General features: G+C 36.5%; 1 protein-coding gene across 1 annotated transcript in view; it reads left to right on the top strand.

Moving 5' to 3' along the window:
- The window catches only part of MICAL2 (microtubule associated monooxygenase, calponin and LIM domain containing 2), a 529,879-nt gene that overhangs the window by 133,825 nt on the left and 368,644 nt on the right, over positions 1–27,410 (top strand). The window lies entirely within an intron of this gene.

Below are 27,410 nucleotides of genomic sequence, written 5' to 3'. Positions count from 1 at the left end.
TCCCCATTAACCTCCAGAGCCCCTGATACCCAGTTACAAATGTTGTAATGTATGCGGTTCTGTACACAAAATGGCAACCTTTCTCCTCAGCCTCCTGAGCTCCTAATTTCTTGCCACGAATGTTGTGAGGTGTAACCTAACCAATCCTGACACAAGGTATTAGTTTTCTTCCCCCACCAATTCATCCATGGTTATCTCTCTATACAGTTTTCATAAATAAAAAGCACAACTTGTGCAGATTATTGCAGTCATTGTGTAACGTAATACTTTATGTAGAGACAAACCATTCATGACATCTTTTTTTTTTTTTTTCCTTAGAAATCATATTCTTTATATAATGAAAGTTCTTCTTTCATCACATTCATTGTTTTTTTGTTTCCATTGTTCAGACTTTGGGCTGCACTAAAGATGAACTGGGTTGCATCACATACATTTTTGGCACACAGTTTAACAAAGAAATTGTTCTCTGCCAAGTGTTTCAGATATAAAAAAACAACAAAACATTTCAGTGTTCAGCCAAAGGATTTTTCTTTATAGCTGCAGCTCTGGCGCGGAGATCAGACTATGTCCCTTATGGCCGAGCATCGTGTGTGAGAGACTTGAATCACATAACTGAAGGATAACATAACAATTGAAGTGTGTTTTGCAGTTTCCAGGTTGGTTGTTCAAAGAAAGCCGTCTGCATTGTGACTAACATTGGGCGAATGTGCTGAAAACGTAATTCATTTTGTAGAACGAGTAGTCCTATGGACATTCATTTTGGACAATCAAATGAAAATCCATTAAAATTCGGTTGTCAAATTTTATTTGCGGTTTTTAAATCTTACTTTCGTTTCCAATGTTCATAATTAGATTGAATATCCACATTCGAAATTTCGAATAAACATTTGATTTAACAAATGCTATTCAGAAGCTCATGTGGTAGGGAATTTAGTAAATTGATACATAATAGATAATACGTACAAATATATCAATTTTACATATATCAATATTACATTGAAAGAGAGCATTATAATTACTATTACAAATATATCGATTTTAATTTTTCAAATTCAATTATTGCATCATTTGAATTATTAGAATAATTTGAATCGAATATTACATTTAAAGAAAGCATTAGAAATACTATTACATTAAATAAATGTTAGAATGTTGTAAAAACATTCGAAATTTGAAACAAACGAACTAATGTGTTTAAAATTAGTTGAATTTTTTGAATATTGGAAAACATTCACCCATCCCTATAAATGGCCTAGATCTTGATATGTTTTACATTTTTCCATGATTGGTGTAAGCTGAAATAACTGTAAGAGGTTTTATATTGTAATAGTGATAGGCTATACAATCATAGGGAACTGGTCTATATTATTTACAATGGGAGCTAATGTTTTAATCTTAATGTTATCATACAGATCTGTTTGTTAGATGTTTGAATAAATTTGTCTCTGAAGCTATTCCAAGAGTTTCTGAGATATAAAATGCACCATTATAAACACTAATAACATGATTTGATTATGGTGTTTTAGTAAAGACAGCTGCAGCATTTTTAGTTTTGTAGAGTGTGAATAGATTACCATGCAACAGTAATTGACAACATTTAAATATAATTTGCATGGCCACTTTAATCAGGTTGCCTGAGTATTGACCACATCCACTAATGTTTTTTATAGCTCTGCCTACTCGGAGCTATCCCAAAACGCCTATTGCTAATTGCACACAATATACACAAAATATTAAATATTGTATTCTTCTATCTAAACTGTAGGAGATTCACAGATGCCAGTTCACCAAATGTATTATTTTCTAATTCTGTTCTAATGTAAAGTATAGGAGACTTAGATGCCACTATATGCAGACAAGTATATACATTAGAGCAACTAACACCGCATGTCTGATTGCTTCAGTCACATCCATGTCATGCTCGTTCCTCTGGCAGATTTTTACAACAGGCTTTAGGACAATCATACCAGAAGACAGAAGGCCAAAAACCGTGACTGTCCTGGGAAAATGTGGCAGTTGACATGTTCTAAGAATGTACTTGGTCACAAACTAAAGGCTAGATTAAGAGGGGAGAGCTATTTATCATGTATTAGAATTCAAAAGTAAAAAGTTTTTGCACGAGCACTAACCAGATGAGCACAAAACAAAACAACTTAGAATATCACGTCAACATTAACGTATTCCCCCATAGACTTCAATGAAGGGTGAAAAGTGGGAAAAATCTTACACCCTTACTCACACGCAAACCCAATCGCATATTTTCAAGTGCGCTAACCTGACAAGAAATATTATTATTTCACATTACAATGTTCTTCACGTTGAAGAAAATGTTCTATTTATTCATAAATACATATTTCTTTCTCTTTCTTTTTCTTTCTTTTTTCTTTCTTTTTTTTCTTTCTTTTTTCTTTCTTTTTTTTCTTTCTCTTTTTTCTTTCTTTTTTTTACTCTCTCCCTCCTCTTTTTCTCAGCCTCCCCACTCGATCCTCTCTCTCTCTCTCTCTCTCTCTCTCTCTCTCTCTCTCTCTGTCCCCCCCTCTCTCTCTCTCTCTCTCCCTCTCCTTCTCTCTCTCTCTCTTTCTATCACCCTCCTCTCTCTTTCTCTCACTCTCTCCACTCAATCTCCTATCTCTCTTCTCTCTACATCTCACACTCTATCTCTCTCCCTCCTGCTGTCCTGCTTTCTCTTTTTTTTTCTCTCTTATTTGTTTTTTTTTTATTATAATTTGACAGATCTATTTTCCAACGTTCACATTATAATTTCGAAGTAAAAATTGGTATTTTGTAAACTTGTATGACGTTGTTGTAAACTAGACCTACTAGACCTACATGTGCTTACATAGACCATGCCATCTACCCTAGATCACAGGGTACAAGCTTTGCTATCGGTTATATGGTAACCATTTTATTTGTCTACCGATAAGCACGGAAGTTGGCAGAATTTACTGCTTAGAAAGGAACTGTCTGTTCACAGACATAATGCAATTTCCTGGCTGCTTCAGCAAAGGGTGCCTCTCCTGAATTTGATCGGTTGCCAGGTTTATGGTATGACCTGTGTGGGGATACATCTGCCAGCAGTATACATGATTTTTCCTGTACAAGTAATCACTGTACATATGCAGTCTGTTAATCACATCTCTAGCAAAACAAGTTATAATATTTATGTAATGGTCAATTACATAACACATCATATTCTGAAAAGTTTTTTAAAATGTGCTTTGTGCCCTAAAACATTTAAAGGACTATTCTAGTGTGACATAACTTAGTTTTTCTTTGTTACCTATTGCAGCTGCTGCTCTAAAACAGGTTTATCCAACCTATAGTTAAAGGGACATAAAACAAGTTGGAATAGAGACAAAATATACTTTATTTACTTTACCTGCAAATTTATACTGCAGTGCCTCACCATTAACCCTTTCTTTTAAGTTTCCAAATTGTACAGCTCTAACCCCCCCCCCACACACACACACACATTTCTGTCTATGGCTACATCTATATCTATCTTTGATTTGGTAGAATGCAGAAGTACACACTCATTATCTGCTGGAGCATGCCTAGAAGCAAATAAACAGCTGTGAAATACAATACCTGTATTTCTGAAGCTAAACACTGATAAAGGGGGGGGGGGTGGATCAGACTTCTTCAGGCAGCGTGGCTATCTAAGTAATTTTGCTTATTTTTGAATATTATTTTAAAATACTTGCCAACATTTTTTTAATTTTTTTTTTATGCAAACTATTTTGACTTAATTAGCCCTTTTAGGATATGCACAGATCCTAACATTTTTTATGACACTTTAAGGGACTACAGTGTAGACCTTCAGTCTATTTTCTCCCATTGTGAATATTTGATGTATATAAACTGGGGATATGCTGATGTGTTTTGGACTAAAAAAACATCATTATTCCTTTTTAACCATCACACCCAGTAGATAGCTCTGGTAGAACAGTGTTTCTCAACTCCAGTCCTCATGTACCCATAACAGACCAGATTTTTATGATATCTGTACTAGAGCACAGGTGAATGATCAGCTGATGGTTGAGAGCAGGTTAGTAACTATGGTTACTGATCAGCTGATTATTTCACCTATGCTCTATTACAGATATCTGAAAATATGACCTGTACTTAAGGACTGGAGTGCACAAAAAATAAAAGGGTTATTCACAATTCTTTTAAAAAAATGATCTTATGATTATGAACAGAAAATCACTATTAAAGTCTATGAGGATTTCTGCAGATAAATAATTACTTTTTGTAAAATATTTTGATCAACCCAAAACTGTAAGCATTTCATTATTGCACTATTGTTTAGTGGATATGGAATATAGAGGCGCAGGTCTGGTCTTGTCGGGTGCTCCGATTTGAGCCAAATAATAAAAGGACTTTGCTTTTCTGTAGATCAACACTATATAATTAGTGCAGTATGCTCACTCTGAAGAATTCAGAGTCCGGCTTCTTCGTTTAAGTATAACTGGTATACTGAATAAGGTCTCTTAGTTCCGATATAACTGCAAATGATAACATTTACACTCAAAGTGTGGTAGTACGCAGTGTGTATAATGTGCAGTATGCTCACTCCTGTAATTTGGTTATAGTATAATAATTCCAATAGGCAGCAAGCAAATATTCATTATAAAAACAAACATTTATTTAAAATATGCCACTGTGGACAAACATAAAAGCTCTCATAAAAAGCTCTACGTGTTTCAACAATACATTCGTCTTTCTCAAGAGCAGTAAAAATTTGAAAGTGTTTGCCTACAACTATGGAGTTGATCACAATCCCTTAGAAAATGGGATAATGATTTATCTACAACAATCTTCACAGACTTTACTCGTGACTGGTTTTAAAGCGACCGCATTTGTATTCATTTGTTGTATATTCAAATATGCATCTGCTATCTATACATAATGTGATTTATTCCTCCTGTCATAATTTTTCATTGTTTTATCTGTTCTTTATTTAATTTAATTTTTGTTAATTCTTTTTGTAGCTCATTTTTGGTATATTATCGTGAGCATTTTGAGGGCCACTTTAATGTATTATGTATGTTCAAGGGTTAATGTTGTATGAAATTTGATAACTGTTTTTTATTGGCTTTAGCTCCTTTATATACCATGTGTTGTTGAGGTTCAAATTATCTATGACTAAGTGCTGTTTAGAGCGAAACGCGTCAGTTCTATGCCTTTCCATATGTGATATCATATTTTTTAGAAGTTGAAGAATAGTAACATTTTTATTTTTCTTTGAGGAGGAGGATATAATAAATATATTCAATAAAAAAAACAGCATCCTCAATGATCTGCAAATGAATGTGACAATAGCTCTGCTCCAAGATGACAGTGCCCACTATGAAGAAGCTCAGTTTCTTCATCTGGCACCTTAAAGGGACTCTAAACCCCAATTTTTTCTTTCATGATTCAGATAGAGCAGCAATTTTAAGCAACTTTCTATTTTACTCCTATTATCGATTTCCTTTGTTCTTTTGCTATCTTTATTTAGAAAAGCAGGAATCTAAACTAAGGTGTCGGCCTATTTTTGAGTCAGACCCTGGATAGCACTTGCTGATTGGTGGCTACATTTAAGCACTAATCAGCAAGCGCAAACCAGGTGCTGAACCAAAAATGGGCCCGCTCCTAAACTTCTCGCTTTTCAAATAAAAATAGCAAGAGGCCCCTGCCCCCCCGATGGATTTACCCCTAAATGTTATCATATGTTCAAATCCCTCCTATGCCCCCACCTTCTAAACATGTACAACTCTATCGACTAAAACTGTCAATGGCCACCAACTCTGCTAGAAGCCACAATATCTGTTATTCCTAAACTGGGTAAATCCCCTGACGCGGTCTCTAATTACCGCCCCATTTTTTTAATAAACACTGATATTAAATTATACGCCTAACTGTTAGCTATGAGAATAAACAAGCTCCTTCACTCTCTCATACATACTGACCAGGTCAGATTTATCCCGGGGAGGGAGGGTAAAGAGAACACTATCCGAGTTCTGCATGCCCTATTCTTTTCCTCTTCCTCGAAAACACCTTTAGCTCTTCTTTCTACAGATGCCGAAAAGGCCTTCGACAGGGTGGACTGGGATTTCCTTTGGTCCACTCTGTCGAAGTATGGGTTCTCTCAGATGTTGATCTCCCACATAAGGGCTCTCCATCATAGCCCCACAGCACACATTAATGCTAATAATACACTTTCACGGAGGATTATTATTAGAAATGGCACGTGTCAGGGGTGCCCTCTCTCGCCATTGTTGTTTGCTCTGGTGGTGGAGACTCTGACAGCAGACATTTTTGATGGATCTCGCCAAAGGGGTCACCTTATACAAGGTGTCCCCTTTGGTGAGATCCATCAAAAATGCCTGCTGTATGCAGACAACATAATATTTACACTACGTTCTCCACTTACCTCTCTACCCACCCTCCTTGAAGAGTTAGAGGAGTATAAGCTTGCCTCAAACTTCTCCGTTAATATATCTCTTAGCCATACAGAATTATTTAATCTTAACTATGTTCTCCTCCAGGTGGAAACCACAAAATCCCTTGAACTCTGGCATAAACAAGGTCATCTTTCCTGGTTGGGACGCATTAATGAAATAATCTTCTCCTTAAATACCTCTATTTATTCCAAGTTCTTCCCCTGGACCTCCCCATGCACTATTTATTGAAACAACAAAAATTATTTGACTCATTCATCTGGTCGTATAAAAGAACTAGAGTGAATAGGAACACTTTGTTCCTAAACAGGGAAGACGGAGGCCTGGGGTCCCCAAATTTGATAAACTATTATAAGTCGGTCCATTTGGTGCGTCTAGTTGCCTGGAAGCACACTCCGTTAGAAAAGCCCTGGGTACAGATGGAGACCTTTTTGGTGGGTGGCTTAAACCTAGGAGATCAGTGTTGGATACCACAAAAGTGGAGACCCCCTGTAGTCTGGGTCAACTATTATATAGCTGCCACATTACGAACGTGGGACAAATCCTTAGTGACAGACAAATCGATATCAAGTCAAGTATCTCCTCTTTCCCCACTACTTAACAACCCCCTTCTGTTGCAGTCCAATACCATTCAAACACCATTAATTGCGGGTATCCCCACTAACATACCAGCACACATATTACTACAAAAAGGACTCATGCGTCCCCAAGCGGAAATATCCCAGCTGCTGGGTTCACCATTTCACCTATGGTTTCCCTACCTACAAATTAGACATGCCATCCATATTCACTAGCCCGTATAAAGCGGACCTCACAAGATCCCTTACTCCCTTTGAAACTTTATGCATGACCCCCCTCAGTAACCAAATCTCACATATCCATAATATACAAACTTCTAAGGGGGTCCTTTCCCGATAGGAGACCTGCATTTATTATAAAATGGGAAAAAGAGCTGAATATTGGGTTAACCAACACTCAATGGCAACACTTTTTCACGGAAACCAAAAAATCATCTGTATCATTAATCTTAGCAGAAACGAACTTTAAATTACTTTTGAGATGGTATTTAACCCCCCTCCACCTACATAGTATTTTCTCTAGCTCCTCCTCATTGTGTTGGAGACACTTTGGAGATATGGGTACCCTCTCCCACATCTGGTGGTTTTGTCCCCTTCTCTGAACATACCGGGACAATATAAATAAACATGTTGATATGACTTTAGGGAGTCCCTTTGAATTTACCCCAACTATGGTTCTCCTGAACGATATTTCAAATATAACCTGCATATATAGGAGAAAAGTACTTAATTGTATGCTTAAATGTGCCAGGCGCTTGATACCCAGGTTCTGGAAGAAAGTGGATATCCCCACATATTCTATGTGGGTTAGGGAAGTGAGCCATATATTTGAATTAGAAAAAACACATTACACGTTCATTGGTAAACAAGATTTTATTGCTGATGTTATATTTATCTGGGAACAAGGTATATAGATTCATTATAATGTTAAAGTGTTCATTCAGTATTATTAGGTTAGCTGTATATTAAAGGGACATAATACTCATATGCTAAATCACTTGAAACTGATGCAGTATAACTGTAAAAAGCTGACAGGAAAATATCACCTGAGCATCTCTATGTAAAAAAGGAAGATATTTTACCTCACAATCTCCTCAGCTCAGCAGAGTAAGTTCTGTGTAAAAAGTTTTACTCAGCTGCTCCCAGCTGCAGGTAAAAATAAAAAATAAAAATGAAGAAATGAACAGCAGCCAATCAGCATCAGCAGTGCTGAGGTCATGAACTCTTACTGTGATCTCATGAGATTTGACTTAACTCTCATGAGATTTCATAGTAAGCTTCCTTTACCTGATTGGTGAAATAATATGAGAGTTCATGAGGCTCATCCCCTAAGCTGTCCCAGGACAGACACACTAAAATGCTGCTTAGAAATCCTTTACAATGGGAGGTGGCTACTGAGGAACTTTTGAGATAAAATATCTTTCTTTTTTACATAGAGATGTTCAGGTGATATTTTCTAGTCAGCTTTTTACAGCTATGCTGCATCACTTTCAAGTGTTTAAACATTTGAGTATTATGGCCCTTTAATTGTAGCCTAAAGCATACCAAGATTCTGGAAGCATCTGCGCTAATGAATAATTCTCTGAGAAAGGAATCACTAAACTGTATAAAAGTGTCACAATGTTGTTGTTTTTTTTTATTATTATTATTGATCCATTTATGGTTGATGTTAGTATCTGTACAATTGTGCCTCTGTATTCCTGAATTCTTGTTTGGAAAACAATAAAAATGATTTAATGAAAAAAAAAATAGCAAGAGAACAAAGAGAAATTGACAATAGGAGTAAATTAGAAAGTTGCTTACAATTGCATGCTCTATCTGACTCATGAAAGAGAAAACAAATTGGGTTTAGTTTCCCTTTAAAGAGGTTAATATACATGAGCAGCGTTGAAGAGAGCTTTAGCAACCAGAGGAAAAGCCGTAGCTTAGTGAGTAGTAATCATATTAACAGCCAATTAATGTCCAACGTTTGCCATTGAATTCTAAAACTGAACATTTTTGTCATCTGCAGTCAGCTGTGTTCACAGTTGGTTGGGGCAATTTATTTTGTGTCCTTGACACTGAGGGATGATTGAAATCTGAAAAAAAAAATTTGAACCAAAAAGAAAAGCTGTGAATAGCGTATGCTTTGAAAATGATGGTTTATTTGTCATTTCATAGACCTCCTAAGAAGTTCAACTTTGTGTTATAAGAACTGTTCCATCTTGTTAGGAAGATAAATACAAGGTGGTATTAGGGAGGAACAGTGAGCATCCTCAGTTTTGCTTCTGTTTGCTTTTGCTACTTCAGATATTTAGGCAGCTGCTAACGGCCAGATTGGTTTCTTTCCAGGAAGATTTTCTTTCTAATCCATCATATGTATTACATCTATTTCATGAAGACACAAGTCCAAACAGTCCTTTTGGTTCTGTATTAAAACTGATAGTCATAATCTTGTCTGTATATTAATACTGTCTAAATTTAAGAAATAAATACTTTAATAAGAACAAGCATTTCCTTTGTTTTAGTTGCAGTAGTTTGCTTTGTTTAAAGGGACAGTCTACACCAGAATATTTGTTTTGAAAGATAGATAAAGATCCCTTTATTACACTTCCCTTAGTTTTGCATAACCAACACTGTTATATTTATATACTTTTTACTTCTGTGATTAGTTTGTATCTAAGCCTCTGCAGACTGCCCCCTTATTTCAGTTCTTTTGACAGACTTGCATTTTAGCCAATCAGTGCTGACTCCTAGGTAACTCCATGTGTGTGTGAGCACAATGTTAGCTATATGGCACACATGAGCTAAAAACTGTCAAAATGCATTCAGATAAGAGGAGGCCTTCAAGGTCAAAGAAATTAGCATATGAACCTCCTAGGTTTAGCTTTCAAATAAGAATACCAAGAGAACAAAGCAAAATTGGTGATAAAAGCAAATTGGAAAGTTGTTTAAAATGACATGCCCTATCTGAATCATGAAAGTTTATTTTGGACTAGACTGTCCCTTTAATATTAATTCCATGATATCAAAAGCTAAACAGAGAACTGATGCAAATTGCTTTGCACAACACACACACAACAAAAAAACAATCTGATTAAAAATAAATTAAAGGGACAATCTAAGTGTTTACTGTCTCTTTAAAAGTTTATTTACATATTCTAGCATTGAGCATTAAGATGTCAAATTCAGTGATCAAAAATAAAACATATAATTTGACAAGAATGCATCCTTCAAGCCAAAGAGTTTCTGTCGTCCTGTTCATATTAATGCTTTCACATTCTCCTTACTTGCACGCTTTCCAAATGTTTCCCACTTATCCTTTTCAGCCGCCATAAAACCTGTCCAGGACATGATGTTCTGCGTATTGCGTCACTAGCTTTTTCTGTCTAGCCCTAGCTTTCACTTGAGCAAGTCTGTTGGGAGGGTCAGAACGTATAATGACAATGTAGATCACTATTTCCAAGCAATGTGAGGGCATTGCAAGCCAGATATCATCTTAAAGGATTACTTTCTGTTATAATTTTTAAGCTAAACAACTAACATATTAAAGTTAATAAACATTAATTAAAACCTACTGACCTATATATTCTTCAAAACGAAGTTTCATAACGTTCTAAAAGTTATATCTTTTATTTGCCGATGATGTCACGTTATCCTGCCCACTATTTTCAGCACTGCATGTTCAAAATACTTAAACCAATAACTTTGTGTTTAAAGCGCCATTTTGAAACCTAGGTATTGTAAACGGATTGGTACAGAGCAAAGGATACCCACGGAGTGGGTTTGGAAAACAATTAAATTTGCAGACAAGATTTCTGATATACGGTAGAGATATGTTAATGAAATGCTATTGATAAAAAGCGTATTTGGGGTAGTTAGTTAGTAACAGGCATAGAAAATATTTACTTACAGTGGCCCTTTAAGCCAGTGACATATTATAGTGCCTGTAATAAAAATAAATTATATTCCTTGATATATATTATTAATGCACGGAAAGTCTTTGAAACATAAATAGCTGGCGCTAAACAGCAAGGTTAATAAAACAGGAACGGTTATCACAAAGTATAACAATATTTCTTTATAAAACAAATGGTGACTTAAAATACTTTAAGATTATCATTTTATAAAAATAGGGACGTCTCCCTTAAAGGGACAATATACACCAATTTTCATGTAATAGACACTACTATAAAGAATAATATGCACAGATACTGATCTAAAAATCCAGTATAAAACCGTTTAAAAACTTACTTAAAAGCTCCCAGTTTAGCACAGTTGAAAAGGTTAGCTGGAACACCCACTGCAAGTGGTTCTGTAGCAAAAAAAGCAGACACTTTCCCCCTTCCTCTGCATATGAAAAGACTCTTTACACAAACAGTAACAAGCTGGAATAGGTATACATCAGTATTCTCCTAAAATTTTGGGGCTTGGTTAGGAGTCTGAGAATCAGTGCAATGTTATTTAAAAATAAGCAAAACTATACTTTAAAAAAAAAAAAAAAAAAAAACATTTATGCAAAGAAAAATCTAATGCATAATGTCCCTTTAATTCTTAGAGGTGCAATGTCACAAAAGAGTACCTTATCGTGTACAACTGTAGAATGGGATATCCAAAAGATCTTTGGAAACAATCCACACTTGTGTTATTGCAAGCCTTACACTTCCGTGGCCGGAATTAAGTTATCATGTGATCGGATCCAGACGATGTGATAGGCTCTTGAAATCACGTGGTTTTTATATACATTGGTTTGTCTGTTACTATGGCCTCTATGTATGAAGCCGTCTACTTTCCTGCATTCGCCACCCCAATATGCTCGCCTAAGCTAGCATACCATCGCTGCCGCGGACCTGAATACGTTCACCAAAGTTATCAAGAAAGCTGTCAAGAAGCCGCGCACGAAGTACGGAGCGATGAGCAGCGGACTGTTGTTAACTGACAGTAATCGATCTCGCTGCTCATCGGCTTCTTCGCAGCTTTCTTGCTAGCCTGTCACTAAGCACCCACACTAAACTACACTGTTTTACCCCCTAAACCCCCGCTCACGGACCCCCCCGCACCTAAATAAAGTTATTACCCCCTAAACCGCCGCTCCTGGACCCCGCCGCAACTCTAATAAATGTATTAACCCCTAAACCGCCGCTCCTGGACACCGCTGCCACCTACATTATACCTATTAACCCCTAATCTGCCGCCCCCTATACCGCCGCCACCTATATTAAAGTTATTAATCCCTATCCTGCAGAACTAAATAAATTGTTTAACCCCTAAACCGCAGCACGCGGAGCCCACCGCCACCTACATTACATTTATTAACCCCTATCCTGCCCCCCACTACCCCGCCGCCACCTACATTAAACTCATTAACCCCTAAACCGCCGTTCCCGACCCTGCCGCCACCTATATTAAACTTATTAACCCTTATCCTGCCCCCCTATACTGCTGCCACCTATATTAAACTTATTAACCCCTAAACCTAAGTCTAACGCTAACCCTAACACCCCCCTAACTTATATATTATAAGTAATAAGTAATTAATATTATTTAAATAAATCTAAATAAAACTTACTATTATTAACTAAATTATTCCTATTTAAAAATAAATATTTACCTGTAAAATAAACCCTAAGATAGCTACAATATAACTAATAATTATATTGTAGCTATTTTAGGGTTTATATTTATTTTACAGGCAACTTTGTATTTATTTTAACCAGGTACAATAGTTATTAAATAGTTATTAACTATTTAATAACTACCTAGCTAAAATACTTACAAAATTACCTGTAAAATAAATCCTAACCTAAGTTACAATTAAACCTAACACTACACTATAATTAAATTAATTAAATAAATTACCTACAATTACTTAAAATTAAATACAATTAAATAAACGAAACTATAGTACAAAAAAAAACCAAACACTAAATTACAGAAAATAAAAAAAGAATTACAAGAAGTTTAAACTAATTACACCTAATCTAAGCCCCCTAATAAAATAATAAAGCCCCCCAAAATAAAAAAATGCCCTACCCTATTCTAAATTACAAAGTAATCAGCTCTTTTACCAGCCCAGAAAAGGGCTTTTTGCGGGGCATTGCCCCAAAGTAATCAGCTCTTTTACCTGTAAAAAAAAATACAACCCCCCCAACATTAAAACCCACCACCCACATACCCCTACTCTAAAACACCCAACCCCCCTTAAAAAAAACTAATACTAACCCCCTGAAGATCTCCCTACCTTGAGTCATCTTCACTCAGCCGAGCCAAATTCTTCATCCAAGCGGGGCAAGAAGAGGTCCTCCATCCGGCTGAAGTCTTCATCCAAGCGGTGCAGAAGAGGTCCTCCATCCGGTAGAAGTCTTCATCCAAGCGGGGTCTTCTATCTTCATCCAACCGCGGCTCCATCCTGCAGACCTCCGACGCGGAACATCCTTCTGGCCTGATGGACTAACGACGAATGAAGGTTCCTTTAAGGGACATAATCCAAGATGGTGTCCCTCGAATTCTGATAGGATTCAGCCAATCGGAATTAAGGTAGGAAAAATCTGATTGGCTGATTCAATCAGCCAATCGGATTTATTGACTGATCCAATCAGCCAATCGGATTGCCCTCGCATTCTTTTGGCTGTTCCGATGGAGGACCTCTTCTTGCCCCGCTTGGATGAAGAATTCGGCTCGGCTGAGTGAAGACGACTCAAGGTAGGGAGATCTTCAGGGGGTTAGTGTTAGGTTTTTTAAGGGGGGTTTGGGTGGGTTAGAGTAGGGGTATGTGGGTGGTGGGTTTTAATGTTGAGGGGGTTGTATTTTTTTTTACAGGTAAAAGAGCTGATTACTTTGGAGCAATGCCCCGCAAAAAGCCCTTTTAAGGGCTGGTAAAAGAACTGTTTACTTTGTAATTTAGAATAGGGTAGGGCATTTTTTATTTTTGGGGGCTTTATTATTTTATTAGGGGGCATAGATTAGGTGTAATTAGTTAAAACTTCTTGTAATTCTTTTTTTATTTTCTGTAATTTAGTGTTTGTTTGTTTGTTTTTGTACTATAGTTTAGTTTATTTAATTGTATTTAATTTTAGGTAATTGTAGGTAATTTATTTAATTAATTTAATTATAGTGTAGTGTTAGGTTTAATTGTAACTTAGGTTAGGATTTATTTTACAGGTAATTTTGTAAGTATTTTAGCTAGGTAGTTATTAAATAGTTAATAACTATTTAATAACTATTGTACCTGGTTAAAATAAATACAAAGTTGCCTGTAAAATAAATATAAACCCTAAAATAGCTACAATATAATTATTAGTTATATTGTGGCTATCTTAGGGTTTATTTTACAGGTAAGTATTTTTAAATAGGAATAATTTATTTAATAATAGTAATTTTTATTTAGATTTATTTATATAATATTTAAGTTAGGGGGGTGTTAGGGTTAGACTTAGGTTTAGGGGTTAATAAGTTTAATATAGTGGCTGCGGTATAGGAGGGGCAGGATAGGGGTTAATAAATTTAATATAAGTGGCGGCGGTATAGGGGGCGGCAGATTAGGGGTTAATAGGTATTATGTAGGTGGTGGCGAAGTCCGGGAGTGGCGGTTTAGGGGTTAATATATTTATTATAGTTGCAGCGGGGTCCGGGAGCGGCGGTTTAGGGGTTAGTAAGTTTATTTAGTTGCGGCAGGGTCCGGGAGCGGCGGTTTAGGGTTTAATATGTATAAAGTAGGTGGCGGCGGTGTAGGGGGGGCAGATTAGGGGTGTTTAGACTCGGGGTACATGTTAGGGTGTTAGGTGCAGACATCTCCCATAGGAATCAATGGGATATCGGGCAGCAGCGAACATGAGCTCTCGCTGCTGTCAGACTCCCATTGATTCCTATGGGATCTGCCGCCCTGGAAATCCAGGTACGCTGGCCCGGAATAGTGGCGAGCATACCTGGTAGTAGTTTGATAACTACCAAAAGTAGTCAGATTGTGCCGAACTTGCGTTCGGAACATCTGTAGTGACGTAACTATCGATCTGTGTCGGACTGAGTCCGGCGGATCGTAGGTTACGTCACTATATTCTACTTTTGCCGGGCTGTAGGGCTTGATAACTAAGGCGAATCAGCCTCCGCACAAATACGCTGCGGAATTCTAGCGTATTTGCGGTTGACGGCTTGATAACTAGAGGCCAATGTCTTTTGTGGCTACAGTTGAAAGTTTTCCTCTGCTCCCTACAAAGTGTTGAAGTGGAATCCTTCTGAAAGCTCTTTAGTGTGGTAGCGAATTTGCTTAAGATAAGGCTAGCAGGTGCATGCAAAAAGAGTATATGGTGATACGTCTCTCCCACTTGGATCCAGTATAAAGGTCCTCCTTTACACATTCATTAAAAGGAACGATGTTCTCTGCCTTCACTGTATCCGTAGATACTCCTAGGAGATTAACAGGAAACTTTTTTTCTTTGCACTCCAAATTTGATGGAATGTCACAGTATTCCTTCAGCACAGTCTATAGGAGTAAATTCTACGTGTTTCACCCTTGTAAGAGCTCTATCAAGATACTCCCTTACCGCCAATGTACTTGATTTATAGCCACAGATTCCTTACTATTCGTTCTCCACTTTTTCCTCTTATTGGATACTTTTCATTAGAGTTCCTTTCACTTTTTTGTTAAATTGGTATGTATGAAAATCTTTGTCATGTGCAGAAAACATGTGAACAAAAAATATTTTTGCACAAAAAAAGAAGTTTATAGGGAAAACAGGCAGGCAGCTGATGTTCATTTTATACAAAACAGATGAAAAACATTTTAAATGGACTGGGCTCTCTCTATCTCCTACCCCTACTGGGAGGTTGATTACTGCTGCTGTCTCTTGATTACATAGCTTTCCAGTAACTAATACTGCAGTATTAATATTTTGAGTATAAGCGGTGGTTTTAACAGTCAAAGCAGTTATTTAATATCATCAAATAAAGAAAATCCGTTATTTGCAAACGGTTTAAAATTCTCCAGCAGATCTAATTGATCATTGAGAACACATTAAAGGAGAGAAAATGTTACAGTACAATATCCCTTTAACACCATGGCTGACAGAGAAGGCTTTTGTGTTTTCCATAGTAACTTAGGGTGAATGCGCTCTCCTGTAGTGACTATTAAACTTAGTATAGAAGTGTTATATATTTTATATTTGTATTCAGAGAACACAGATGTTCCACCTTAGTGCACCAGTTTACAACAAATTAGCATTTTAAAGAGACAGTAAAGTATTTTTGTGTGTGCTTGTGTGTATTTATGTATGTGTGTGTGTATGTATGTGTTTATGTGTATTTATGTATGTGTATGTATTTGTGTGTGTTTCTGTATGTATGTGTTTATGCATGCGTGTGCACATGTGTGCGCCCGTATTTGTGTTTGTGCGTGTATGTATGTGTTTGTGTGTGTGAATGTTTTGTGTGTATGTGTTTGTGTATTTTGAAGTATGTGTGTCTTTGTGTGTATGTATGTGTTTGGGTGTGTGTATGTGTTTGGCTGTGTGTGTATGTGTTTGCGTGTATGTGTTTGGGTGTGTGTATGAATGTGTGTATGTATGTTTGTTAGGGCTGTGCATTTAATCACATGATGATATGAGGCTACGCAATATCTAAATCGACTGACAACAGCAAAAAAGTCTGAAATGGCCACTCAAACACTCCAGTCCAGCCCAGCAACAGCACTGATCACTTCTCCAGGGGGTTGGACCTAGAAGCGACACATCTGTGTCACAACACATAACACAGTCATAAGGTGTGTACAGGTATAACAGGTGACAAAGGGAACATGCCACTATTTTGAACAGTTAAATGCAATTTTGAATGCAAAATGTATGTTTAAAAATATTTTAATAAAATCGCAATATTTCATCAATACATTGTGATATTTCATTTTCCAATATGACACAGCCCTTATGTATGTGTTTGTCTGTGTAAGTACGTGTATGTGTTTGTCTGTGTAAGTACGTGTATGTGTTTGTCTGTGTAAGTACGTGTATGTGTTTGTCTGTGTAAGTACGTGTATGTGTTTGCGTATTTACAATTATTAGCACATTTTTATTCTTCTCCTTTGTTGAAGGGAAATCCTAGACAGGTTTCATAGGAGCTCAGGAGTGTACAATCTATGGCAGGGATAAAATACCAGAATCCCCAAACAAAATGCCAGTGGCTTACTGCAGGGAGAGTTGCCTGTTGTTCACGTGCTGCACATAATTTTAAAAATTATGGTTTATTGGCATCAAAGGCATAACAAATGAATGATTATGTTTAGATAAAAGCAGCAAAATTTCAGGTGGTGCATTAGTCCCCTTTTGCTCCACCCACCAGGCTCCCATGAAAATAACCCTCAAAGATTTAATGTATGCAGGGATACTTATTGATCCTTTACATTTACAGTAAAAATCAATAATATGATGTCTCAAATAGGTATACGCAGTCCTTTTTTAATTCAAAGCAATTTGCAATTTAACTCCCAGTATTAAATTCTTTTGCCAAATTAAAATTTGTTTTATTAAGCACAATATGTTATGGAGTATAAGCATGCCCATATCAAAGTGCAATTCCATTTTAGTTTCTTGAATTCTGTATCCCACCATATTAATTAATCACCCAATCTTTCAAACCTGAAGTGGCAGACATTTTTTTTATCTTTTGGTTAATGGAGATTGTGCCTACCAAAATATTTTAAGTTTTCCATTTTGGAAAGTTTTATTGGTTTCCCAAAGAGTTTGAGTATAATTCTATTTATATAATTGGGATTTAAGATCTCGAGAGTTTAACTACTAGATGATGATTTTCTACACCCAAGTAAATTAAACGTTCTACATATGTTTGTAGACGGAAATGTTGAGAGCCAAGCACTTCCCTTTATCAATGTCTGGATGGTTATAAATTTGTAGATGGTCAAAGTAAGTGGTGATAGTGGACAACCATGACAGATGCTAGAGATGATTGTAACCTGTTGTTTAAATTAATGTGATTGGTCGGTGTACCAAATATAAACTTTTTTTTTTAAGTTTCCAAAAGGATTATCCAACATAAGGTTCAATGGACTCTGTGTTGACCTCTTGCTTTCTATGGCAATGCACATCTCAAAAATATCTACCACATTTGGTTATACCAGGAAGGTAGACTGCAGGATTTTAAATCAGAAATGCTTTTCCTCAAGCAACAACTGAGTGCTGAGCTTCTCACAGAAATGTGCTTCTCTTGTGACATTCCCCTAGCAACACAGTGCCTGTGCTTAGCAGTGCCTGAACTTTGACACAACTGGGCTAATATTATACATAGTGTTGCCCCCTCTTTTAGAAAAAATACTGGCCATGTTGATTAACATAATCCAGGGACACCCACACATTTTTTGTATGGAGTGCTGGTAATTGATGGTGGGAGTGACTAGGAGCACTCATGGGTGCATTTCAATTTGAAATAGAATCATTTTTGGAACATACATTCATTAGCAAAAATGCTTCTAGTAAAATGTATTACTGTCTTTCTGTGGCATATGCACATATGCTATGAGGGGCCATGCATCAATATCAGCAGTATCTTCTAGGACAAAAATGATGTCTTTACAGAAACAATACACACCACCGCCAGCTCTATGAGAAGGTGTGGTGTTTAATACTGGTGCACAGGCCTCACAGGATATGTACGTATGCCGCATAAAACCAGTAATAACTTTTACTTGAAGCAATTTTGCTAATGAAAGTATATTGCAAACATGCTTCTGTTTCAACTTGAAATGAACCTGTGCACATTTAATTGTTGACCTTTCTATCCCTTTAAACTAACAATAAAAGTATATTATAATTTAGGTTTAAACATCTCTGCCATAGCTTGTCCAGCTGAAGCAATGAAAGAAAAGATTCTAATTTATTTGGACACAAAGTTCCTACATTAAGCTATTGTGGCATTGTCTTTGCATTGTATTTAGCGGTATATTTATACTGTGACAACAGCAATGAGCCACTGTATGATTTGCTTGTCAGAACACACAGTTCCCAGATCAATCACATTGAGGATAGACATAGAAGTGCCGCAGCCAAAGTCTGCCAACTTCCTTTTCCCTACTGTGATAACATCTGGTCTAGATTTTGTATTTTAATGTTTTAAGCCGGTGCTATTTTCTTTGCGCTTTTGTAAAAGGAATGGTATGTCATTCGTGATTTAGAAATGCAAATGTATTTTTAGGAATGAGCAGACGTATGGCCAGAACATAGGGAATGAATGATGAAAGATATTGTTTCTGTCGGTGACTTGTGTCTGTTGTGTTACTTCAGAACCGGATGATGTTTGTCTGTATCATAATCGTGTTTATAAAAAAAGCCATTTTCTTAGTTGGAACAGAATAGTATTGGAAGTAGTCATCCTGGCATAGGAAGTGAGTCCTATGGGTTGTGTCATAGATTATTCTTCAAGGATCATGAAACCCAACATTTTTCTTTTATGATTCAGATAGAGCATGCAATTTTAAACAACTTTCTAATTGAGCTTTATTATCAATTTTCTTTGTTCTCTTGGTGTCTTTCGTTGAAAGGCAGGGACATAAGCTTAGGAGCCGGCCCATGTCTGGAGCACTATATGACAGCAGTTGTACAAGAATGTTATCCATTTGCAAGAGCAATAGATTGCAGCACTATATCCTGTCATGTAGTGCTCCAGATGCCTACTTAGATATCTCTTCAACACAGAATATCATGGGAGCTAAACACATTTGATAATGGAATTGTCTGCTCTATATGATTCACAAAATATTTTTGGTGGTTTTTATATCCCTTTAAAGGAAATTGGTTTGTGTAAAATTCACAGCAGAGGCGGTTGAGGATTCTATTTTGCTCACTTTTATTATAAACTGTTGCTGTACAAATGCTGCCTGTCCCACACTCCTTAGAGTCACCAAATTCTGCTGTAATTTTTTTTAACAAGTTACATAACTTACATCCCTTAATTGTGGCCTATTTGTTTATGCTCTAAGCAGTTACTGTGCAATATATAAAGCTAGGTCAGGCAGCATGCAGCATACTTAAATAGACATTATAATGGAAACATTCCCTAATTTGTTCTGGGTTAAACACATAGATTAAGCCCTACTGATTTGTTCAAAGGCTGATTCCTGCTATGGCCTGGGATTCTCAGTGGCTTCTGAGTGGGACTTTATGCTTTCATCCCCTTTGTGGTAGTTAAACACATAGGGGTCCATTTATCACGTTCTGGATGCAGCTTTGGAGCTCCTTTGGTGCAGGGTCTCATGTGCAACTGATAGTTAAGAAGCAACAGGCATCAGTCAGACCACTGTTTCCTAACCTGTACACCAGCTCTGCGGTGGCATATTAAACTAGTCCGACTAGGGTGATTGACAGCCCCTGCTCACGGGATTGACTTCAGTAGAGCAGGGGCGCATATATATATATATATATATATATATATATATATATATACAAAACACGGAAGGGAACTGCACTCTCATACCGGACGGGGTACACATCCCATGACCCTGCAACTTGCTCAGCCCTGGGTGCCACTGGCACTCACAGGAAGCTGTGCTGTCCCCAGAGCCACAAGCAGTTAACCCCAGACAGGTCTGGGTGCAAGAACCATAGGGAAAATTACAAAACAAATTAATACAACACACAGAGAAAACCCAGCACTCACTTACAAGCTCTCAGCTAAGATTTAAAAGCAAAAATGGAAAGGTTAGTTACAGCATCTGGCCAAATGGGACAAGCTCAGGTACCACGTCAAGGTCCTTTCCAATACCTGAGACCCTAAAACAGCCACACAATGCAAGCTTTCAAATCCAAACAAACTGAAAACAAGGGAAGGGTGCACAGGAATATGTAATCACCCTAGTTTGTTTGGATTTGAAAGCTTGCATTGTGTGGCTGTTTTAGGGTCTCAGGTATTGGAAAGGACCTTGACGTGGTACCTGAGCTTGTCCCATTTGGCCAGATGCTGTAACTAACCTTTCCATTTTTGCTTTTAAATCTTAGCTGAGAGCTTGTAAGTGAGTGCTGGGTTTTCTCTGTGTGTTGTATTAATTTGTTTTGTAATTTTCCCTATGGTTCTTGCACCCAGACCTGTCTGGGGTTAACTGCTTGTGGCTCTGGGGACAGCACAGCTTCCTGTGAGTGCCAGTGGCACCCAGGGCTGAGCAAGTTGCAGGGTCATGGGATGTGTACCCCGTCCGGTATGAGAGTGCAGTTCCCTTCCGTGTTTTGTATATGTCTAGGGTGATTACATATTCCTGTGCACCCTTCCCTTGTTTTCAGTTTGTTTGGATTTGAAAGCTTGCATTGTGTGCCTGTTTTAGGGTCTCAGGTATTGGAAAGGACCTTGACGTGGTACCTGAGCTTGTCCCATTTGGCCAGATGCTGTAACTAACCTTTCCATTTTTGCTTTTAAATCTTAGCTGAGAGCTTGTAAGTGAGTGCTGGGTTTTCTCTGTGTGTTATATATATATATATATATATATATATATATATATATATATATATACACAATAATATCCCTTTAAACACAGAACGTGAGCTCCAGCCTCTCTAGACGCCATGTGACATGCACAATTTTTATAGCAACAGAAACCTAAATAAGTAATATTGCAATGTTATTTTATTTTCATTTATTTATAGGAAATTCAACTTTAACTTCAATATCCTTTTAATTAAAGGTACAGTAAAGTCAAAATTAAACTTTCTTGATTCAAAAAGAATATACAATTTCATTACAGCTTACCAATTTACTTTCTTTTTGTGTCCTTTGTTGAAAAGCATACCTAGTTAGACTCAAGAGCAGCAATGTTCTACTGGGAGCTAGCTGCTGATTGGTGGCTGCACATATATGCCTCTTGTCATTGGCTCACCTGATGTATTCAGGTAGGTCCCAGTAGGACTTTGCTGCTCCTTTAGCAAGGAATAACAAGAGAAAGAATGAAATTTGATAATAGAGGTGTATTAGGAAGTTGTTTAAAACTGTGTGTTCTATCTGAATCAAATGTTGGGTTTCATGTCCCTTTAAATGTAACTTAAAGTGATAGTAAACACCAAAAAATGCTATTTTTAAAAAGATTGATAATCCCTTTATTACCCTTTCCCCAGTTTTGCATAACCAACACAATTATATTATTATACTTTTTACCTATATGATTACCTTGTATATAAGCTTCTACTGACTGCCTCCTTATCTCGGATCTTTTGACAGACTTGCATTTCAGGCAATAACTGCTGACTCTTAAATAACTTCATGTGCGTGAGCACAAAGTAATCTATATGAAGCACATGAACTAACGCCCTCTAGCTGTGAAAAAAATGTAAAATGCATTCAGATGAGAGGCAGCCTTCAAGGTCTTAGAAATTAGCATATAAGCCTTCCTAGGTTTAGCTTTCAACTAAGAATAACAAGAGAGCAAAGCAAATATGAGGATAAAAGTAAATTAGAAAGTTGTTTAAAATTACATGCCATATCTGAATCATGAAAGTTTAATTTGGACGTTACTATCTTTTTTAATGTGTTACATGTTTGGCCGCCAGTGGAAGATACTATGAAGTGTGTTGAAACCCAGTCTGGCAGCTAAAAGGTTAAAAGTTACATATAGAATCTCAGTCAGAACATATGACGAGGCTGAGATCATGCATTTAAAGGGACATGAAAGAATGTACATTAAATTACAGTATGAAATACTTTAGTGCTACAGAACTCAACCAATTCATTTGAACATTAAATACTTATAATTGTTTCATAAATAGAGATTAATACCACTGTATAGTGAAAGCAATAAAGTCCAGTAATACTAGAATCTTACATCCTAGAGAGGTGCGCTAGTGTATATTCCGTGAATGGACAAGATTCGGCAGCACTCTTAATAGTTATATGTGATGAAATGAGTCCTGTAGGAGCAGGGAAAGAAAGAGGCGCCACATAGGGTAATAACGTCTGGAGACAACACAAACGATAGCAGATGAGCCCTCCCTGAAGATTGCTACTCACATACACGGCTGCACAACCGGAGTACCCCACTAAGCAGTACGGGACCAAAAGAGTCGCCCGAGAGACTTGAGGCAGAGACGCCCACACGCCAGTGTCAGGTCACGTGGAAAGATACACCAACCACTGCAGCGGGGATCCCTCAGGGAGTAGCAGTCATCCAGATATCAGTAAGCCCAGGTGTTAGGAGGGTAATGCACAGGATCCAACAAGGGCGAGAAGATAGGACCATATAATCGTATATCGTGATTGATGAGTAAAAGCAGAGCAAGTAATATTAAAAAGTGCAAACTTTATTTGGCACACTATAAATACAGCAACGCGTTTCTCAGCAAAGAAAAATGCAGTTTCATCAGGCTGTAAAATGGATATGAACTACTTGCTCTATATGTATAATGGATAATGACTCGTGACTAGTCCTCACATTAAGAGTAACTTAAGGGATATCATGTGTGTAATGAGACGCTAACCATGGCAGGACTAGCATAATAAATAAAACATACTGAATGTACATAATAAAAGGATACTAAAATATGCTTAAAAACTATATACAAACTAAAACAGAATGTGTACACATATCAATAATTGATAGATCACATAGATATCAGTTCATAGAACATATGTATATAAAATGTACGCCTGACCTTATTATAATATTAGATTTTAGAATGAAAAAATACGTAACAAATGTATCCTATCTCACTTGATGGCCCGCCCACCCCTTAGAGAACCCTAGCAAGGGGTCGACTATGCCTCTATTACCTGATAGATTCTAACACCTAACACCCCTTTCACGCACCCATGTATTCTAATTGAGTGCAGCAGACAAGGTGATGTACCATATTAATTTGTAGGTCATTTATCTCTGTTGGTTGTTGACTTCTGGGCTAACAATTAAAAAAAATAAATTGATTTAGTTGTTTTTCGGGATGTTTGGGTGGAGAGCGAAATTGCATGGGGGGGGGGGAAAGAAAATGTTTGCCCAGGGTCGAGTCAATATTAAAGACGGCCCTGCACAGAGCATATACTGTATGTCATAGTCTATATTCTTCTTTCTGTGAATGAGCCTTTTAGTCTAGTTTAGTTTTGGCATTTGAAACAAATCTGGTATATTGTGTAGTTACTTGAACTATGATTCAATGTTTCAGAAATTTCAGGAGATTTATAATTTAATCTGACAAAAAGTAGTACTTCCTATACCTTATACACACGAGTTAGCTTAAAATAACAGTCTTTGGTTTAGCAGGAGTTCAGATAGTTGCAGCATATAGAAACTACGGATTGTTCTTCCGTTAGAAAACTGTTCAAGTGATGGAAGCCTTTCAGGATTCAGATACAATGTACAATTATAAAATGCTTTCCACTGTAATTCTCTCATCAGATTTACCCATTTCTCTTGTAAGGGAAAGGAACACATTTTCCACAAAGGAAATCAGGAGAAAGATGTAAATTTAATACTAGAACTTTTTTTAAATTGTACGTTTTTCTGGGTCATGAAAGTTAAATTTTTGGCATTCCTGTTTCTTTAATGCATTTTAATGGGTTCAGTAAACAGTGGACCTTGGTGACTATTTATTTTAGTAAGGACAGACCTAGAATCTACAATTCCTATTTGCTATTAGTCGTCTGATCTCTATAAAAGTATTAAATAACCAACAGGGGACATGACAGGCTGGTAGTTTTGCTTTAGACCCTTGCCTGCCTCTAAGCTTATTACTCTGCTGTACGTAGAAACAAGTGCGCTGTCTCACAAAAATAGTGCGTAATGCCTTTATATGCAGCAAGAGGAAGAGAACGTGAGTTCTGTCTGAAACTGGCACCAAGACAGAGTGGGAGGGAAACCATAAGCTACTTAAAGTGATACTGAACCCACATTTTTATCTTTTGTGATTCAGATAGAGCTTGAAATTTTAAGCAACTTTCTAATTTACTCCTATTATTAATTTTTCTTTATTCTCTTGCTATCTTTATTTTAAAAGCAGGAATGTAAATCTTAGCACCAAGCCCATTTTAGGTTCAGCACCATGGATAGTGCTTGCTTATTGGAGGCTTACATTTACCCACCAATAAGCAAGCATAGCCCAGGTTCTCTACCAAAAATGGGCCGACTTCTATGCATCACATTCCTGCTTTTTAAATAAAGATAGCAAAAGAACAATTTATGAGTAAATTGAAAAGTTGCTTAAAATTGCATGTGCTGTCTGAATTATGAAAAAAAAATGGGTTTAGTGTCCCTTTAAGAATTGTAAAAACAAACAAACATTTATGTGTCTTTTTTTTTAAAAAAAACTATATTTTACTGGTCAACAGTAATTTGCTGTAGTGATAACATAGTATAACAAATTATTTTGTATTATATTTATTCCACCACCTGTCTGTTGCACTGACAAGGTTGTTGTATAAATACTTTGTAATAGAATAATAAAGAATATTTGTGTGTTTTAAACAAATAATTCTTTTCCTGAAGGCAAATAAATATTATGTAGCAAAAAGCACACTGGGTAATAAAAACAATAGTATATAAATGTTACTTTAGACAGCTACTCTCTATGTATACAATGTATTTTATGTTTTGTTTATTATAGCATTGCCTTTTTAAATAAAGATTGAAAGAACAGCTATAGATAGCTACATACAGTACTGGTTTGCATGCACATTAATTAATGACTTTTTTGGTTTTTAAATTCACATACTTTGTTCATTAATAGATTATGAAGTTGAGCAAACCATTGTTTTCCTGCTTAGATCTAATTCACATGTAAAAGTTTCATAGAAAATAAATCACAAATTAAACGGATGATCATGAATAGTCAAACCGCTTATGGTGAGCTATAAGTCACTTATGTATTTGTATTTGGGGTTTTTTCATCATTCATTTTAAAGAGCAGCATTAAAGTAACAGTCTACTTGATTTGTTTAAAGGGACAGTATACTATAAAATAGTTTTCCCTTAATGTGTTTCCACTTACCTTTTCCCCCCAGCTGCAGAGTATAAAATGTATGAGATTTGCTTTTTAAGGCTAATTAGTGTATATGAATGAGCTGATTTTGTGTTATGAAGCCACAACCTTATAACATGGGTTGAACTTGTAGGTACAATCAGATCTCATTACTTTATCACATATACCTGCTTCTTTATTATATATCTGTCCATAAACCAATCACCAATACTTGGAGAGAACAATGGGAAATTAACATTTTATTACCTTATCTCTTCTATAACCCACTGGGAGTGTAATTTCTTCTGCTGGCTGTGTTAATACAGCTTGGCCTCAAGGCCAAAAACTTTCAGGATAGATGGGGATACCACAGGCTAGATAAACTAATTCAAATGCCAATATAAGGGTAATGGCAATACTTGTAAACAATTTAATACACTCCAGCAGGTAAAGTGGATCATTTTTGAGTAAACTGTCCCTTTAATGTTTATTACCCATCCAACACAGTAATATTAATACACTTTTTACCTCTGTGATTACCTTGTATCTAAGCCTCTGCAGACTGCTCCCTTATTTTAGTTCTTTTTACAAACTTGTATTTTAGCCAATCAGTGCTGGCTCATAAATAACTTCCACGGGAGTGAGCACAATGTTATCTATATGGCACACTTGAACTAGCGCTGTCTAGCTGTGAAAAAACTGTCACATGCACTAAGAGGCGGCCTTCAACAGCTTAGAAATCAGTTGATGAGCCTACCTAGGTTTAGCTTTCAACAAAAAATATCAAGATAACAAAACAAATTTTATGACAAAAGTAAATTGCAAAGTTGCTTAAAATTGCTTGCCCTATGTGAGTTTAATTTTGGCTAGACTGTCCCTTTAAATGTTTTGAATTCCCTGAAAAATGTGATGTAAAAGCAGCTTTAATTTAAACAAAAACGAATGCATCAGTACTGCCCGCTAATGATGATTGGCTGCTAGCTACTTCTTAATAATACTCATTGGCTGATTGGTACTTTTTGATAATTCACATTGGCTAATAGGTGCTTCTTGCCAATACTTAAGTATAAATGCTGCTCTTTTATGTCAGTGATAAAAAAAACAACAACTTTTGATTATCATGTCCCTTTAAAGGACGACTAAATACAGTAGAATGGCTAGCTTAATCAATAAATGCATAATAAAGAGACAATGCAAAAGCACTTAGTTTAAATATCAAATTAGTAGATTTTTATTCTAAAAAATTTGAGTTATATATTACTTCCTAATGTATCATGTGACAGCCATCAGCCAATCACAAAATGCACATACGTATATCCTGTAAATTTTGCACATGCTCAGTAGGATCTGGTGCTCCAGAAGGTGTATATATAAAAAGACTGTGCACATTTAGATAATGGAAGTGAATTGGAAAGTTGTTTAAAATCATGTGCTCTATCTGAATCATGAAAGTTTCATTTTGACTTGACTGTCCCTTTAAGTTTTAC

This window comes from Bombina bombina, chromosome 7 (assembly GCF_027579735.1).
Source record: "Bombina bombina isolate aBomBom1 chromosome 7, aBomBom1.pri, whole genome shotgun sequence".
In the NCBI taxonomy this organism is placed as follows: domain Eukaryota; kingdom Metazoa; phylum Chordata; class Amphibia; order Anura; family Bombinatoridae; genus Bombina; species Bombina bombina.
Note: the sequence above shows the minus strand (reverse complement) of the source record. Positions and strands in the feature narration are given on the sequence as shown.